This window comes from Arachis hypogaea, chromosome 2 (assembly GCF_003086295.3).
Source record: "Arachis hypogaea cultivar Tifrunner chromosome 2, arahy.Tifrunner.gnm2.J5K5, whole genome shotgun sequence".
Taxonomy (NCBI): domain Eukaryota; kingdom Viridiplantae; phylum Streptophyta; class Magnoliopsida; order Fabales; family Fabaceae; genus Arachis; species Arachis hypogaea.
Window position 1 is genome coordinate 89594950 of NC_092037.1, and position 16375 is coordinate 89611324.

Below are 16375 nucleotides of genomic sequence, written 5' to 3' on the forward strand. Positions count from 1 at the left end.
ATTGTGTATAAATATATACTAGTGTAGAGCCCAAAGCGCGAATCATGTACAGTATCTACATTATTCTTGGGTTTACACCAGGGTATCCATCAGGCCGGAAGCCCAATGACTAATCCCTCGGGTACTGCAGAGGCACACAAAGTGGGCGACCCTCCCAAGCAAGCAAGCTCCATTCCCATCCTCCAGTGAGTATCGAACCCGGGAGAGATGGTTAAGGGACACAGACCCTCATCCATCTGTGCCAACTTACAAAAAAAAATTAATACATATTTGTAAGAAGAATTAATTTACTTAATATATAATTAGTTAATTTTTCTTATATTAATGTTCAATCTAATTAAAAAGCCAATATATAAAATTTGGTATAATTATGTTTTTTAATACTTTAGTTAACATTAATTTGCATATTCTTTTATAACCTTTTTTTTATTTTAGTAACTTTAAAAATACATTTTAACTAAATATATAAAAAAAAAATTACTATTATGTATAATTGAAATTAACTATTGAAGTGATTTTTCTTTATATATTAATAGAATATTATGTAAAAGTATCAACTATTGATAACTTCAAAATAAAAAAAAAAGGTTTTAATTATTACAAATTTAAAATGGTATCTAATTAAAAAAAAAAAGTGCTATAATCTACTGAATGTAGTTATATTTTCTTTGATAACATCAGATATACTTTTTTATTGGACGTGAATAATATTTATTAATATTTCATAAATACACACTATATTTATATATACACACTATATTTATATTTAGATGATAAGAAATATGAGATTATTAATCCAGTAAAAGAAAGTTATTTTTTATCACTTCTAATTTGAAGTAATTTTTTTAGTGACTTCTAATTTAAAATAGATAATACATGCTTAATTGATAACTTTTTTAACAAAAGAGCAATATATTTTAACAAATATTATTATTTGAATTTAAATTATTCTTTTTTATAAAACAATTATCTAAAATACTTCACAACTTTCATATAAAAAAAATTACAAATTGATAGATATCAATATTTATACATAAAGGTATATTAATTAAAATCGCAAAATAAAAATAAAATCTTTTTAAACAAATTGAGCCAATTTTACTGTTAATTTCTTGCTACATGTTATTTAAGTTAATTCACTTCATACAGTTGTGTCAAAATATAGAATGCACTAAGTGATTTTTTGTATATATTCATAAAAGGTTGAAAATTATAAATGCCCAACTTTTATAATAAAAAATTATAAAAATTAATGTCCCACACTAAATTTGTCTTATTTCATAAACTGTCATAACCAATCCATTATATATATAAAATACCAATATTTGATATTTATACAAAATGAATGAGGTCTCAAAGAAAAAAAGACTTAAAAAGATTTGAGTTTAAACACAAATCATTACAATTACATTTCATTAGTTGACCATAAAAAGATAATTAATTACTAATCGGATATATTTTAACTTGTTCAATTATTTCTTCCATTACATAAAAGACAACGCTATAAACACAATAATTAACTTAAGTTGTATCAAAATAAAAAAATACTCAGCTACTTAAAAACCTCATACTCTTTTATGTTAATAAATGATGCAGTATTAAGGTTATTCACAAAGTGAAGGCAACAAATAATTTTAAAGTTAAATTCAAACTAAATATAACAATGTAATCACAATAAATTAATAGCTTAAATTAAATGTATATTTACTAACATCTCTTAAACTTGTATCGTGCCTAAAAGCATATTAAATCCACTTAAGTATTAGTTTGGATTGATTTTTTTAAATTAAAAAATATCTTTTTAAAAAATAAAATATTTTTATCCAATTTTAAATCTATTTGGATACATCTTTTTAAAAAAATATTTTTATTTAAAAAAAATAAAGTATTCGCTTTTTTTAATAGCTAATAAATAACAATACTTTATTTTTAAAAAGAGTATAAATAAAAAACATTCTTAATACTTGAAAACTTTTTGTAAAAAGTTTGTCAAAATATAAAATTTTTTTGCCTATTAAAAAAAATCTTTTAAAAAATATCATTTTTTTCTTTTTAAAAATCCTCAAACTAACTCTAATTCTAAAACAATTATAAAATCACTAAGCATCAAAACCACACGCACACACTGATATTTTTTTTTTAGAAGTCCTCAAACTAACTCTAATTCTAAAACAATTACAAAATCATTAAGCATCAAAACCACACACACATATATATAATATTTTTCATTATCACTATTACAGTATCATAAATACACATAGTTAACCGCAACATAAACAAAATAAACTTTTTTTTCTAAATTTGATTGGAAGTCCTACTTTCTTGCCAATCCAATAAAAACAACAAAAGTAAAGTCGGAAAAAAGACAAAAATATTTTTATTTTAAACTTAGATAGTTTAATCTAAGTGCACCCTTAACCCTTGATTCAAGGATCATTGGCAATTGAACATGAACCCATACCTCAATTTCTGATTCAACCTCACTTCATTCTCTTAATTCCATCATTTGCTCTAAATCTCACATCTTTCTAAACAATAAATAGAACTAATATTAAAAAAATATGCAAATATTTTTTTAATGCCACATGCCCCTATCCAAATTGAACTTAAGCACTTATATTCTAAATATTACTAAAAAAATACATTAAGCATTGAACTGTAGTCCTTGTCCTTTGTTGCGGCCGTATACAATCTGGAGTGCAGCCCATTTCTCCTATCAACTCTCTCCGAATCATCACCTATAGTAAACAAAGGAACATACTTTTCAATAAGTACTACAGCTCAAATTAAAAAAAAAAAATTCTCAGTCATTATTTACTCATTATTTATTCTCAATAAACAAACAATACAATGCAAACTCTTTATCGATCTAGGAATCAAAACAAATACAACTGTTCTCATTTTTCACAGTAATCAAAATTTACAAAAGGCAGTTATACAAAGCAAAGTAAAACAAATAGTGGGAAAAAAAAGAAATAATTGACATAATTATTTCTCAATTACTCTTCATTGATATGGACGAACAACGCAATGCAACAAAATCCAGATACTCATGAATGCTAACAGCACACTTTGCATTTCAAGAAAATCTAATAATGCATCAAACCTAATCACGAAAATTAGAAAAAGAAAATTGCAGAGAACACACCATATAAGTACTTCAATCTCATCTTTAAATTCATCTTCAGATCAACAAATATACACAATATGATATTGCATTTTGGATATGTTCAAGTTAGCTTAAGAGTATTTTGGTCTAATATCAGTAAAAGCAATAATTTTTTCAAATTCAAATTCGTATCCAAATATGATGAAGGTAGCAAATCTGATGAAGAAAAGCACGTCAAGTTATGATAACCAAATTTTTTTGGGACGACAATGGGTATATTGTCAAAGCCAATAAAGAATAAATTCAACATGCCCCACATCAATTACAAACGCACGGCAAACAATTAAAAACCAAAAGAAGAAAATATTAAAGCGAATAATAACTTTAAACAAATAGAATTGAAAGAATCAACGGAATTAAATAATGTCAACAATCTACTATAAAATGTCACTGGAATTAAGCAATGTCAACAAAATCTTAGAATTGATCCTCATATAGTTTGTTTTGTTTTATCATCCTGGCAAACCTGTTGAAAAAAAAAATTCTCCTAAAATTTTATACCAAAGAAACAACAAAATTATTCTCAAAGTCAGCATCATACAATCACCATTCATACATTAATCCCTCTTTTAGTATTTAGTTAGTAACCATCTAAACACATTTTTTTTTGTAACATCATATTTAAAGCACATTCAAGATTTTCCTAAATGAAATAAATATAATTTTTTGTTCTTTATTATTCATTAAAAAACAATCTCTTCTAGAAATTATACAATAAACCAATTAGATTAAATGGAATTCCTCTAATTTTTTTTAATCTCTTGTGAGATTTCACACACACGGCCTCATCAAAATTTTTTGTTTGAAATTTTTCAAAATATAAAATTCTTCTTGCATGAATTAATATGCTTGGAGAATTAGCACATATATTTCAGCACATATATTTCTCAAATTGCACAAATTAAAAACAAACTCTATAGCCATTGAAATTATACACATTTAATCTCTTAAAGATTATAACACTAAACCAAAAAGTATTTTGCAATTAAATTGTACATATTTCATCCCTTAAGGACTAATAGTGCTAAATGTAAATGATTTAAAGGCTAAAAGCATACTAACATGAATTCACCATCAACACTTGTAAGTGAAAATTGATCAATGCAAAATCATGGCCAAATAGATGACATATAAAAGTAGAATAGCATTTATAGCATCATTTTATGAAATAAACTTCAAAGGTACTTCAAACTTTATATTAGTGCATAATAATTAAAAAGGAAGCATTCCTCTACTTACTTGAACAAATCTCAAATCCCAGTCCATGTAAATCTGTTTCTTAGATTTGGCATAATAGTGACTTTCACGTGAAAACTCTAAATTTTGATTCTTGAATCTACAATTTTTAATCCAAACACATAAATGAATTCATAAAAAATTAGAAAAATAAAACAATGATTTTAATAAAAATTTATAAAAAAAAGGACGAAAAAAAATTTTAATTGACTACCTACCTCCATCAAAATACAGCCCCATAAAAGATGAGAAAGAGCTTTAATTGACTACCTACCATGGAACAGTGAAACTTGTAGCCATCATTCACCGAGAAAAATAAAATACAGATCCAAAGTAAAATTCATTGTTAGAAAAGAAAAAAGACATTAAACACCAAAATTTTCTATCACCACAATTATTGCAACCACCAAAAATATTTATAGCTTAATGCAATTATGATATGATGACATCTTATGCACCCTATGAGCCATCCTCAAATTTAGATCTTTCAGGACCTTTTTTGCAAATGTAATCTGAATCAACATTAGTTTTTCTCATTAAGAAGACATGCTTAAATATAAATTTTAGCTCACTTTTAAAGTAACAAAAATGGTTATTTTGTCAACCTTATCATCTTCATAATGAAATAACAATATGGAAGGAGAACACTCCATGCATCAATAAAAAAGACATTCATTCCACCCAACTGGTATCATAATAGTAAAATAAAAAACTGCCAATGAAATGTGACTACATTAATATATGTCCATTATTTATGATAAAGAAACACAATAGCTATAAGTCACAAACAAAATACCCATGTTAGCACATGTTAACATATATGCACAGTGATCGAAACAAATTGAAGATAAATAAAATTCATAAATCCTGAGAAAACAAAATACCTTTATCATTATATATACTTACATGTAATCCTATAAAGGAAAATTCTCTTATTTAGTGTCTAACTTTTATATTTTGAAAAATATCACGTTTAAAAACTATCCCAACTTCTCTTTTTGATACTAAGTTTCTGATTCAATAAGCTATATATTTTATTTTAAAATAAAATTAAAAATAAAAATTAACAAAAAAAATAATGCCTCACAGCATGTTACAATATTTTTCTGAAAATACTACTCAATTGAAGATCTAAAAAGTTAAATCTTCATATTCTTTATGGCAGTAAAAAAAGCATAAAAATATTTATGTTTAGTGATTTCGAATAGAGCAAATTTAGATGCAAAACACTTAACATCAAATAAGTAATCACCAAAAAATAAAAATGATACAAAAAAAGACTAATGTGACTAACAAACTTTTTCAATACATGACATTCTATACCCAAAACCTCTTTTAAACAGGATTTTTATTTCATCTGCATTTGGAATCTAGCTCAAAGGATACAGAAAAGTTTTATGTTAGTATTTAGTAACTTCAACCAACCCTTCCATTCTATGTTATTCTAAAAAATATAGAACTTTTTCCTTGCCAATAAAATAAGTACTATATAAACAAAAATTCCAAAAAAGTAATGGATATAGTGTGTAAATTTTTGAAAATTTGTCTAAAAGAAATCACATGAACTATGAATATCATTGAATAATTAGTGCAATAATAACTTACTTCTCCTTTGCTGCAAGATTATTTCTTCTTCTTTTGCTTCTGATTCTCTTTTGTTCACTAAAACAATCACAAAGATTTGAAATTGGAATTAATAATTTAATTAAACCATGAACTCTAAACTTCAGAAGCTAAAAAATTAATAAATCATAGGAGCTGGACACTTGTCGAATAATTAAAAAGGAAGCATTCCTCTACTTACTTAAACAAATCTCAAATCCCAGTCCATAATGGTGACTTTAGTAAATCTGTTTCTTAGATTTGGCATAATAGTGACTTTCACATGAAAACTCTAAATTCTGATTCTTAAATCTACAATTTCTAATTCAAACACATAAATGAATTCATAAAAAATTACCAAAACACTTAACATCAAATAAGTAATCATCAAAAAATAAAAATGATACAAAAAATACTAATATGACTAACAAACTTTTCCAATACCTGGCATTCTATACCCAAAATCTCTTTTAAACAGGATTTTTACTTCATCTGCATTTGGAATCTAGCTCAAAGGATACAGAAAAGTTTTATGTTAGTATTTAGTAACTTTCAACCCAACCCTTCCATTCTATGTTATTCTAAAAAATATGGAACTTTTTCCTTGCCAATCAAATAAGTACTATATAAACAAAAATTTAAAAAAAGTAATGGATATAGTGTGTAAACTTTGAAAATTTGTCTAAAAGAAATCACATGAACTATGAATATCATTGAATAATTAGTGCAATAATAACTTACTTCTCCTTTGCTGCAAGACTATTTCTTCTTTTGCTTCTGATTCTCTTTTGGTCACTAAAACAATCACAAAGATTTGAAATTGGAATTAATAATTTAATTAAACCATAAACTCTAAACTTCAGAAGCTAAAAGATCAATAAATCATAGGAGTTGATTTCAATTGTTTTTTTATCATCACTTAAACTTAACTGTGAACACATTATTAAGTTAAACCCTAAACCCTAAACCAACCCCAACCTTTAGCCAAAACAGAAGGAGATTAGAAAAATAAATACATAAAGTATTTTTGTTTTGAAATAAATAAAAAATTACCTCTGCCTCACAGTCGATAGCACCTTTAACGGCAAGATCTCTACCACCATTCTTCTCTTTTTTTCTCGAATGATTAGCTTTCCAGCATCATTATCTTGCTGCTGAGCTGGTGCCTCTTCACTGACAGTAGCAACACCGTATCAACCCTAAACCCCAAATCTACCAATTAATCAATAAAAGCGAATCAAATATTACCTTCTTGAGCTTCTTCACCGGTCGTAGGAGGGTCCTTATGCAAATCTTTGAGTTCCTTCAAGATGCGCTCCAACGCCATATCTGAACATTACATAGAGATCCATTCTGAGTTCATTAACCGTGCCAAAGAAACACTTTTTCAGTTTCATTGATTTTGCATAAACACAACGATTTGTGTAACTATTCTAACTCGTAAAAAAAATAAATTACCTCTGCAAGATTGCAACACCGCCAACGACAGCCATCTATGCTGAGTGGCTGCAAAGGGATCGAGCTTCAGTTTCCGCGAACAGAGGAAGAGTCTACCGATGGTTCCTCTATTTGCATCGCGGGCAGTTTCTTTGTTTGCTCCGGTGACGGTGAACAGCTTCGGTACCGGCAGGCGGAGAGACAGATGGAGAGAGATCTGATGAGGGAGGAGAATGGGTTTTGAATTTTGAAATATAGTGGCCGCTAACAGATGTTCAGTTTAGGGTTTTGTCACACTATTTATATCTACACACAGTTTTAAATTTGACAGCTAAACAATATTTATTTACTTTGATGCCCCTATCCTTTCACTGCGCCACGTGTCGATTATGGAGGCTGGACACTTGTCGAATAATAAACCATGTTCTCCTATATAGAGAGATTGTTTTCTGACCAAATATATATATATATATATATATATATATATATATATATATATATATATATATTGTTTAAGAGGAATGTTGGAAGAATTATCACTTTGGTAATTTATATTTGTTTATAGAGATGAGACACTGAGATAAAAATATAAAAATATAAAATCGTGTTTGACAGATGAGATATGAACAGAGATATTGTGTCCAAAAATATTGAAGTAGTGTATTTTGTGTCTATCACTAATAAAGAACACAACTTATTTTTTATTTTTTTCTTTTATTATTCTTGTTAAATTTTAATAATTATACTTTTTATTATTATATTTTTCTTCTCAAATTTTTTGAATAAAAAAATGAGAATAAATTAAATTTTTATAATTTATTTTATTTTATTACCAAACAAAATACAAGAACATTAAATTCTATGTCTCTATTCTTTATGTCTTGTTCTCAGTGTTTTATCTTATCATATTCTAAAAAATAAAGGCAATCTTAGCTATCAATATTTGAAAATATGAAATAAAGTGTGTTGTTGAATTATTAGACAAAAAGAACTAAAAATTGAATTAATGATTTGGTGATGACTAAACAATAAATTTTGATACCCTCCTAATATTTTTTATTATTTAATTTATTCTCATTATATATTTTATATTCCAACATATCTAACATAGTTTAAAAAAATACACAATTATAATAAAATTTAATAATCATATAGTTGAACACACACAATTATAACAAAATTTAAAGTTAATAATCATAAAGGAGATCATAGATTTTACTGGGAAGATCACAATCACAAGCATTCTGAGTTTCAAATGCTTTTAGAAAGAAGGAATACTTCGAGGCAATCAGTTTTATAAATAATTTGCTTGATGCTACACTCCTACACCAGAACAAGGTCATGCTAAACCGCGAATAGCTTGCACCTGTTAATGGACCACACTGGAAGAGAATCAGAGCAACCTAGAATCCAAGCACCAGCAAAATCCCTCAAAAGGCATCCAAAACTAGCACACTCCTCATCACGGTAAATATTAGCATCACAATTAATTTTTATGACAATCTATGGAGGAGGTTTTTAGATTGGACTATGCTCATAGAAGTTGAAAGATGAGAAATTATGCATTTAACCTTTTACGTCATCCATCGTTGACCTTGCGAGTGCCGCCGTCTTCCTATCTGACCAAACATCGACTACATAAAAAATATGTTGCCATCTATGCCTCCAAATCTACCATAATATTGATGCAAAGATAAATTCTCTTCCTTTAACAACGTTTCTTAACCAGCTGATAAAATTTGTTCGAAGCCACAGATTATAATGCAAGAGAAGGAAAAAACAAGAAAGAGAGAATCAGGATTCTTATTAGATAAAAAAGATTACATCCTTTATAATGTATAAAATCTCTATTTTATAGTTTTAATTGAATCGCATGATTATAGCAAAACAAAATCTAACAGTACTATCTAGCAATAGTAATTAGCCAATTATCAAATTAAATTAATAGACTTTGTTTCTACTGGTCAAGCTATTAGTAACTGATAATATATTATATATATTTCACACACCAACATCCCCCTTAAATTAAGACGGTATATGTTATACATGTCTAGTTTACTACACAAGATTTCGAATCGTCCTGGAGGTAACGGCTTAGTCAAAACATCTGTTATCTATTCTTGGAAGGAATTGACATTAACTTTAGGCTTCCATTGCATCGTGTACTTTCTCCTTGACCTTGTGGCAATCGATCTCTATATGTTTCGTTCTTTCATGAAACACATGATTGGATGCGATATGTCTTGCTGATTGACTGTCACAGAACAGTGTCATGGGCTTGACTAACATAATTCTAAAGCTGTTCAGAATATAGATGAGCCAAATTCCTTCGCAAGTGGCCAATGTCATGGTTCGATATTCCGCTTCAGAGGAGGAGCGAGCTACGGTTTGTTGTTTTTTACTTTTCCACGAGACTAATGAATTTCCTAAAAAAAAATAATACCCAAACACGGATCTTCGAGTGTCAGGATAAGTTCCCCAATCAGAATTGGTAAAGCCTCTTAAAGACAAATCACAACTGCAATCAAACAGTAACCCTTTGGATGGAGCATGCTTTAGATATCTTAAGATGTGCAGGGCAGCTTTAAAGTGCTCATCAGTAGTACAATCCAAGAACTGACTTAGCTTGCTAACAGTATAGCATATGTCAGGTCTTGTATTTGTAAGGTAGATAAGTCTCCCAATAAGTCTTCTATATGGCTTAACATCCTCCAAAGGTGTACCAGTAGACTTAGAGAGTTGTGTAAAGTAGTTCATCTGGTTGGTTTACAGTGCAACAATCCATACTCTTTTAACAATCCATACTCTTTTAACAAGTCTAAGGTGTATTTGTGTTGATATAGGGCTATACCCTTCTTACTTCATGCAACATCCATGCCTAAAAAGAATTTGAGTTCTCCCAGGTCCTTGATTTTGAATAGATCATCAAGCTTCTTCTTGATATGTTGAATTTGATTGATGTTGTCTCCTGCTATGACTAGATCATCTACATAGATCAAGATTGATATAAAATCTGTTTGTGTTGATTTAGTGAATAAGGAATGATCTTTCTGTGATTGAGTGTAACTGAATTGGATCAATACTGAGCATAATTTTGAATTTCATTGGCAGCTTGCTTGTTTGAGGCCGTATAGGGATCTTTGAAGCTTGCAAATTGTCCCTGGTGGACCGTTCAGCCCCGGAGGCACCTTCATGTAGACTTCTTCAAGTAGGTCACCATGTAAGAATGTCGTATTGATATCGAGTTGGTGAAGGTACCAGTTCTTACTTGCAACAATGGCTAAAAGCACTCGAAGAATTATCATCTTAATTATTGGACTAAAAGTGTCAAAGTAATCATAACCCTGAGTTTGTGTTAACCACTTTGCGATTAATCTGGCTTTATGCCTTTCAATGCTCCCATCATACTTGTATTTTGTTTTAAAAATTCATTTGCACCAAATTGCCTTTTTCCCTTGTGGTAGAGAGGTGAGCTTCCAAGTGTTGCTATTCTCCAAAGCACGCAACTCAGATTTAATAGCTTGTCTCCAGCAATCATGAATGATTGCTTCTTCATAGGATGTTGGTTCGGGATTTGTTGCAATTGTGATTGAAAGAGTTTTGTGTGACTGAGATAAAGAATCATCGGATAGATAATTTGACATAGGATACCTCTGAGGAGTGGACGATTGGTCATGAATTAGAGAGGTGGATGTAGACATACAATGATAATCTTCCAAATAACTTAGTCTATGCCTTTCCATTGTAGACCTTCTCAAAATAGCACTTTCACCAGTTGTGGGTTGTGTGGGAGGATGTATATCACTTGTTATGGCATTATCATGATTTTGTGATGAATGAAATGTATCATGATGTGTGTGTGGGGGGGAGGGATACTAGATGTAATGTCAGGAGTGATGAAATTATCTAGACTATGAAAATATGTGCTATCATTGGAAGAAGTGGTATTTTGAGGATGTATAGGTAAAATATGGCTGGAATGAGATGAAGATACAGTGTTTTGTGAGTTAACATAAGGAAAAATATGCTCATCAAAAATGACATTTCGACTTGCAAATAACTGCTTGTTATGAACATCCATTAAAAGAAAACCTTTAGTGCCAGATTGTATACCTAAATAAATGCATTTTCGTGATCGTTTGTCAAGTTTTTGTCTATGAGCAACCAAAGTTGATGCAAAAGCAAGACATCCAAACACTTTAAGATGTTGGATGTTTGGCATTTCGTTAAAAAGAAGCTGATAAAGGAAAAAGTTCTTATGAATAGAGCTAGGCACTCTATTAAGAATGTGAACAGCATGAGCAGTGGCATGCTTCCAAAAGATTTTTGGTAAGTTTGCTTTGAATAAGAGTGCTCTAGCTATTTTTAAGATTTCTTGGTGTTTTCTCTCCACCACCCCATTTTGTTGAGGAGTTTCGACACATGAAGTTTGGTGGAGGATACCCTTTGATGCATAGAATATTGCCATTTTAAATTCAGCATCATTATCATTTCGAATGCACTTGACATTCATGCCATGTTGGAGTTTAATAAAATGAACAAAATACTCAATAAAAGATGAAGTTTCACTTTTATTTTTCATAAAGAAGACCCATGTGAATCTGCTTTTGTCTTCAACAATAGTCAAGAAATACTTGTGTCCAGTGAATGATAGGGTGGAAACAGGTCCCCAAATGTCCATATGGACTAAATCAAACAATTTTTCTGACTTTGTTTGGCTTAAGCTAAAAAGGACATGCGTTTTTGTTTAGCATAACGACATAGTTCACAAGGGGTATTATTTAAGAGACAAACAATAAAAGGATAATGTTTTTGCATTTCTAATAGCCTATTAGTAGAAATATGGCCTAGTCTACAGTGCCAAGTATCTTGATCAATGGAGTTATTAGTAGTATTAGCAGTGATGGTTGGTGAAGTGCTATCTGAATTTACTGTATATGCAGTTTTTGGTTAGGAGTTAGTGGAAGATGCTTCTTTATCCAAAATGTATAGCCCACCTCTTTGCTTAGCATGACCAATCATCCTCAAAGAAAGGTTGACATGTACCTCGTAATGTGTATTTTTAAACAAAAATTCACAATATAAGAGATTAGTGGCCTTTGAAATAAAGATTAAATTAAATTTAAAGGAGGGAACATAAAGAACATTGGTTAAAATAAAATCCTGTGATAGCACAACTGTTCCATAAATATTGGTAATTGTTTCAGTGCCATTGGGACATTTGATTAAAATAGGGTCAACAACATTGTAAGTTTGAAAATTTTTAGGGAAAATGTGACATGTAGTAGCACCAGTGTCTATTATCCAACTATTTGGGTGTAAGGATATATGAGATGTGGAAAGCATGTAGGAGACACCTTTTGATGGTGCTATGACAATGTTAACGACTTGAGATTGAAGCAGTGAGTGAGGGTGATCACTTCTTTGTTGAAAAATAGCAATTAGAGCTTTCTTTTGGTCTTCAGTAAGTAGGGAATCAAGGCTTTGTTTGTCTTCAATTGGGGCTGAGATGTTATCGAGATTGTTGCTTGCATCAGGGGTAATCTTAGTAACAATAAGATTGTTGATAGCGGGAGTGCCAAATCTTCTTTGTAGATGGGGAAAAACCATACTTATGGTAGCAAGTTTTAATTGTGTGACCAGTTTTTCCACAGTGAGAGCAGCTCCTCAATGATCTTCTACCTACAAAGCTTCTTCCTCTATTCGATCTGTTGTTACTGCTTCTTCCTCAACGCATGGGTGGGTTGAAATTCAAAGTGAAATTGTTAGAGTTTTTGCTACCAGCATTAATGTTTACAGCATTCACCACTATCTTTTCATTTATTGTGGTCAGATCCTATGAGTTGTCTTTTTTGTTGCAAGAGTAGGGAGTAGATGTAGTTTATATTAAGAAGTGGGGACATGAACATAATTTGTGATTTAACTGTGCTGTACTAATCTTTCAAACCTCTCAAGATTCGTATAGCATGCTCTTGTTCGCGATATTCTCACATAATTTTCAACCCACACGAGCGTTGTAGTTTGCAATTGCAGTCTGGGATGGGTCTGAACTCATCAAGTTCTTCCTAAATCCATTTTAATTTGGTGAAATATGCAGTAATGGAGAAGTCTCCTTGTTTCATCAGATACATCTCTTCTTGAAGTTCTGCGACACGAAAAAGATCTCCCTCATAGAAGCGGTGCTTCAGATCATTCCAAAGTTCAGAGGTAACATTACACCACAAAACACTTTGCAAGATTTCTTTGCTCAAAGAGAAATGTATCCACGATAGCACAAAGGTATTGCATCTATCCCAGAGTTCGAAATTGGGATCGCTTATTTCTAGTTTTGGTAGGGTTCCATCAATGAATCTCAATTGTTCTTGGATTTGATGGATAACCAGACAGACCATGCCCAAGAGTGATAATTTTGAGTTATTAATGGAGATTGGGTAAGAATCAAACCTACTATTTCATTTGGATGTAGGTAGTATGGTGATGTTGGATCTTGAATTGGATTGATGTTGGTTCTTGCTACTTGTGATTATAGGAATGCAATTTGACTCATCAATCTTGCCAATGTTTGTAAGTTTGATGTAGAGAGATTCTGATTTTGTTTATTCGTGTTTTGCGAATTCGCTGGATTTTTCACTATTTCTTTGGATTCTGCCATGGAAGATGCAGAGAGAAGGGGCAAAAACTTGATTCTCTATGCACTCATTAATCTGCAGCATCCACGCTTCACCACACCATGATAAAAACCCGTTCGAAGCCACAGATTATGATGCAATAGAAGGAAAAAGCAAAAATGTGAGAATCAGGATTCTTATTAGATGAAAAAGATTACACCCTTTATAATGACTAAAACCACTATTTTATAGCTTCAACTGAATCGCATGATTATAGCAGAACAAAAACTAATAGCACTATCTAGCCAATAGTAATTTGCCATCTATCAAATTAAATTAATAGAATTTGTTTCTATTGGTCAAACTCTTAGTAACTAATGATATATTATATATATTTCACACACCAACACCAATCATAAAAGTTAACATCTATCGGGGGCACAAGACATTGAGGGTCTATCAGCCTCTAAATGACTTTTGCCTTCTCACACTCCATGTGGCAATGTATCACCGACTCTTGGTCCATATTGCACCGTTGACATAAATTAAAATCAGCGAGACCTCTTCTATATCTAAGGACAATAGTTGGAAGAGCATCTTTGATCGCTACCCCAATAAGCATTTTAAAATTTTCTAGAATCTTTAAATTCTAGAGCTAAGACCAGTTAGTCCCATAATTCCATTGAAACTTTCTTTTATCAATTCGAGATAACCAGCTTTACTACTATAATCCTTATGATTATTTGGATTCCGATACTAACCAGGAGAATCATTGCATTGCTTGGAAGCAGGTAGATTCTATAACACCCTACCACACAGAGCTTTACGCTTAAGTCGTAAAGTAGAGGTGGCGAGGTGTTATAACCTCCAAAAGGAAAGACATATATAAGTATAGTTGAAAGAATTTCATAACTAGGAGCCTTGAAGAAGAAACTAAGCAAAAGCAAAAATAGAAAATCGTGTTACACTCACATGATTAATCGTAAAACGGATCGGTAAGATCAAAAAAAGGCTAAAAGCATGATATACAGATCGGTGTTCCAAAATACAAATATCAAACTCCATACTTGACCTGCGAAACTAAGGCCGACCAGAGTATGTAATTATACATATTTATACAACCCAAAATATAACTCAAACTACAGAATAAACACCTGTTTCTCCAAGTCAACCTCTAGGAGGGACAAAATATAAAATATACATGCGGAGATTCTATATAAATATATACATAGTCTAAAACAAAATATAACAGCCATAAGACAGTTCTTCGCTTGTAAGGAGGGTCTCCATATGCTCAACAAGGCACCTCTCGACCTGCATCTAAAAAACAATAGAAATATGTATGGAATGAGAACCGAGGGTTCTTAGTATGGTAAAGGTGCCCGCATAGTTAATATAAAAGGTCCCGGAAAAAGTTAAAGACATTCCTAGAACTCCGATACTCAGATTTTAGCTTAAATATCCAACTAAACCAAAAATTAAGTAAGTTATCTAAGGTATTCAACTTCTAAATCTAACTTAAACCTAATACTTCACTTTCTGTCTCCAATCCTCCGAATCACCGGTGGAAATCCCCCACACCTCCACCAAGAGGGGTCTCTTAGAAAATATACACATAAAATTCAAGCTAGAAAAACACAGATAGGGATGCAATTACAGCGAGTAAAACAAATAGCAGATAAAAAGAGTTAAGCAGTTAAGCAAACCAAAATAATGCACACTCAAGCAAAACAAACAAATGCATATAATGTATGCTTATCTTATGGCTAATGAGTCTGATCTGTTGGTTATATAGCTAACCCGACATGTCTGGTAGCTAACCATTAGACAGTTCCTCTGTGCACGGATCCCAAGTTCAAAAATAATATCCATGGAGTCAAACTCCAAGCCCAATAATATAATATTCCATGGAGTCAAACTCCAAACTCAATAATATAATATTCTATTTTATATATGCCTGCTCGTAGGGAACCCGGGGAGTTAAAGTGTCCAGTCACATCTTGCGATAGAGGGCCAACAATTAGTCTCAAATATACAAGTCATATAATGATCTTTTTTTAAATAACAATTTAAATCAAAACTCTAATTTTTATAAAAATTTTGGCAGTATCTCATCTAAAACTCAAACTTCTGCCACCCTCAAGGGTCCTAACCACAAAACCAAACACCTCTCGGTCATTCAAATAATTTATAGTATCAAATTATTTCAAAATCAAACCAATTCCAATAAATCTTTTCCAAAAACCAACCAACTCCAACAGCAGACTGTTTACAAAATCGAATCACACATCACATACCATATACACAATCCATCAATAATTCA

At 30.8% G+C, this 16375-nt stretch overlaps 1 long non-coding RNA gene across 11 annotated transcripts; it reads right to left on the reverse strand.

Moving 5' to 3' along the window:
• Positions 1–2186: 2186 nt before the first annotated feature.
• Positions 2187–7748, reverse strand: LOC112750183 (uncharacterized). Of its 11 annotated transcripts, none has more exons than XR_003175423.3 (10): positions 7466–7737; positions 7256–7336; positions 7061–7180; positions 6749–6802; positions 6452–6512; positions 6210–6319; positions 6011–6067; positions 4624–4675; positions 4409–4505; positions 2187–2738 (listed from the first exon to the last, which is right to left on the reverse strand). It is a non-coding gene; the product is annotated as an uncharacterized lncRNA (long non-coding RNA). The 11 variants fall into 11 exon arrangements; XR_003175425.3 differs by having other exon boundaries at positions 4624–4671; positions 6210–6328; XR_003175411.3 differs by having other exon boundaries at positions 6210–6328.
• Positions 7749–16375: the final 8627 nt, after the last annotated feature.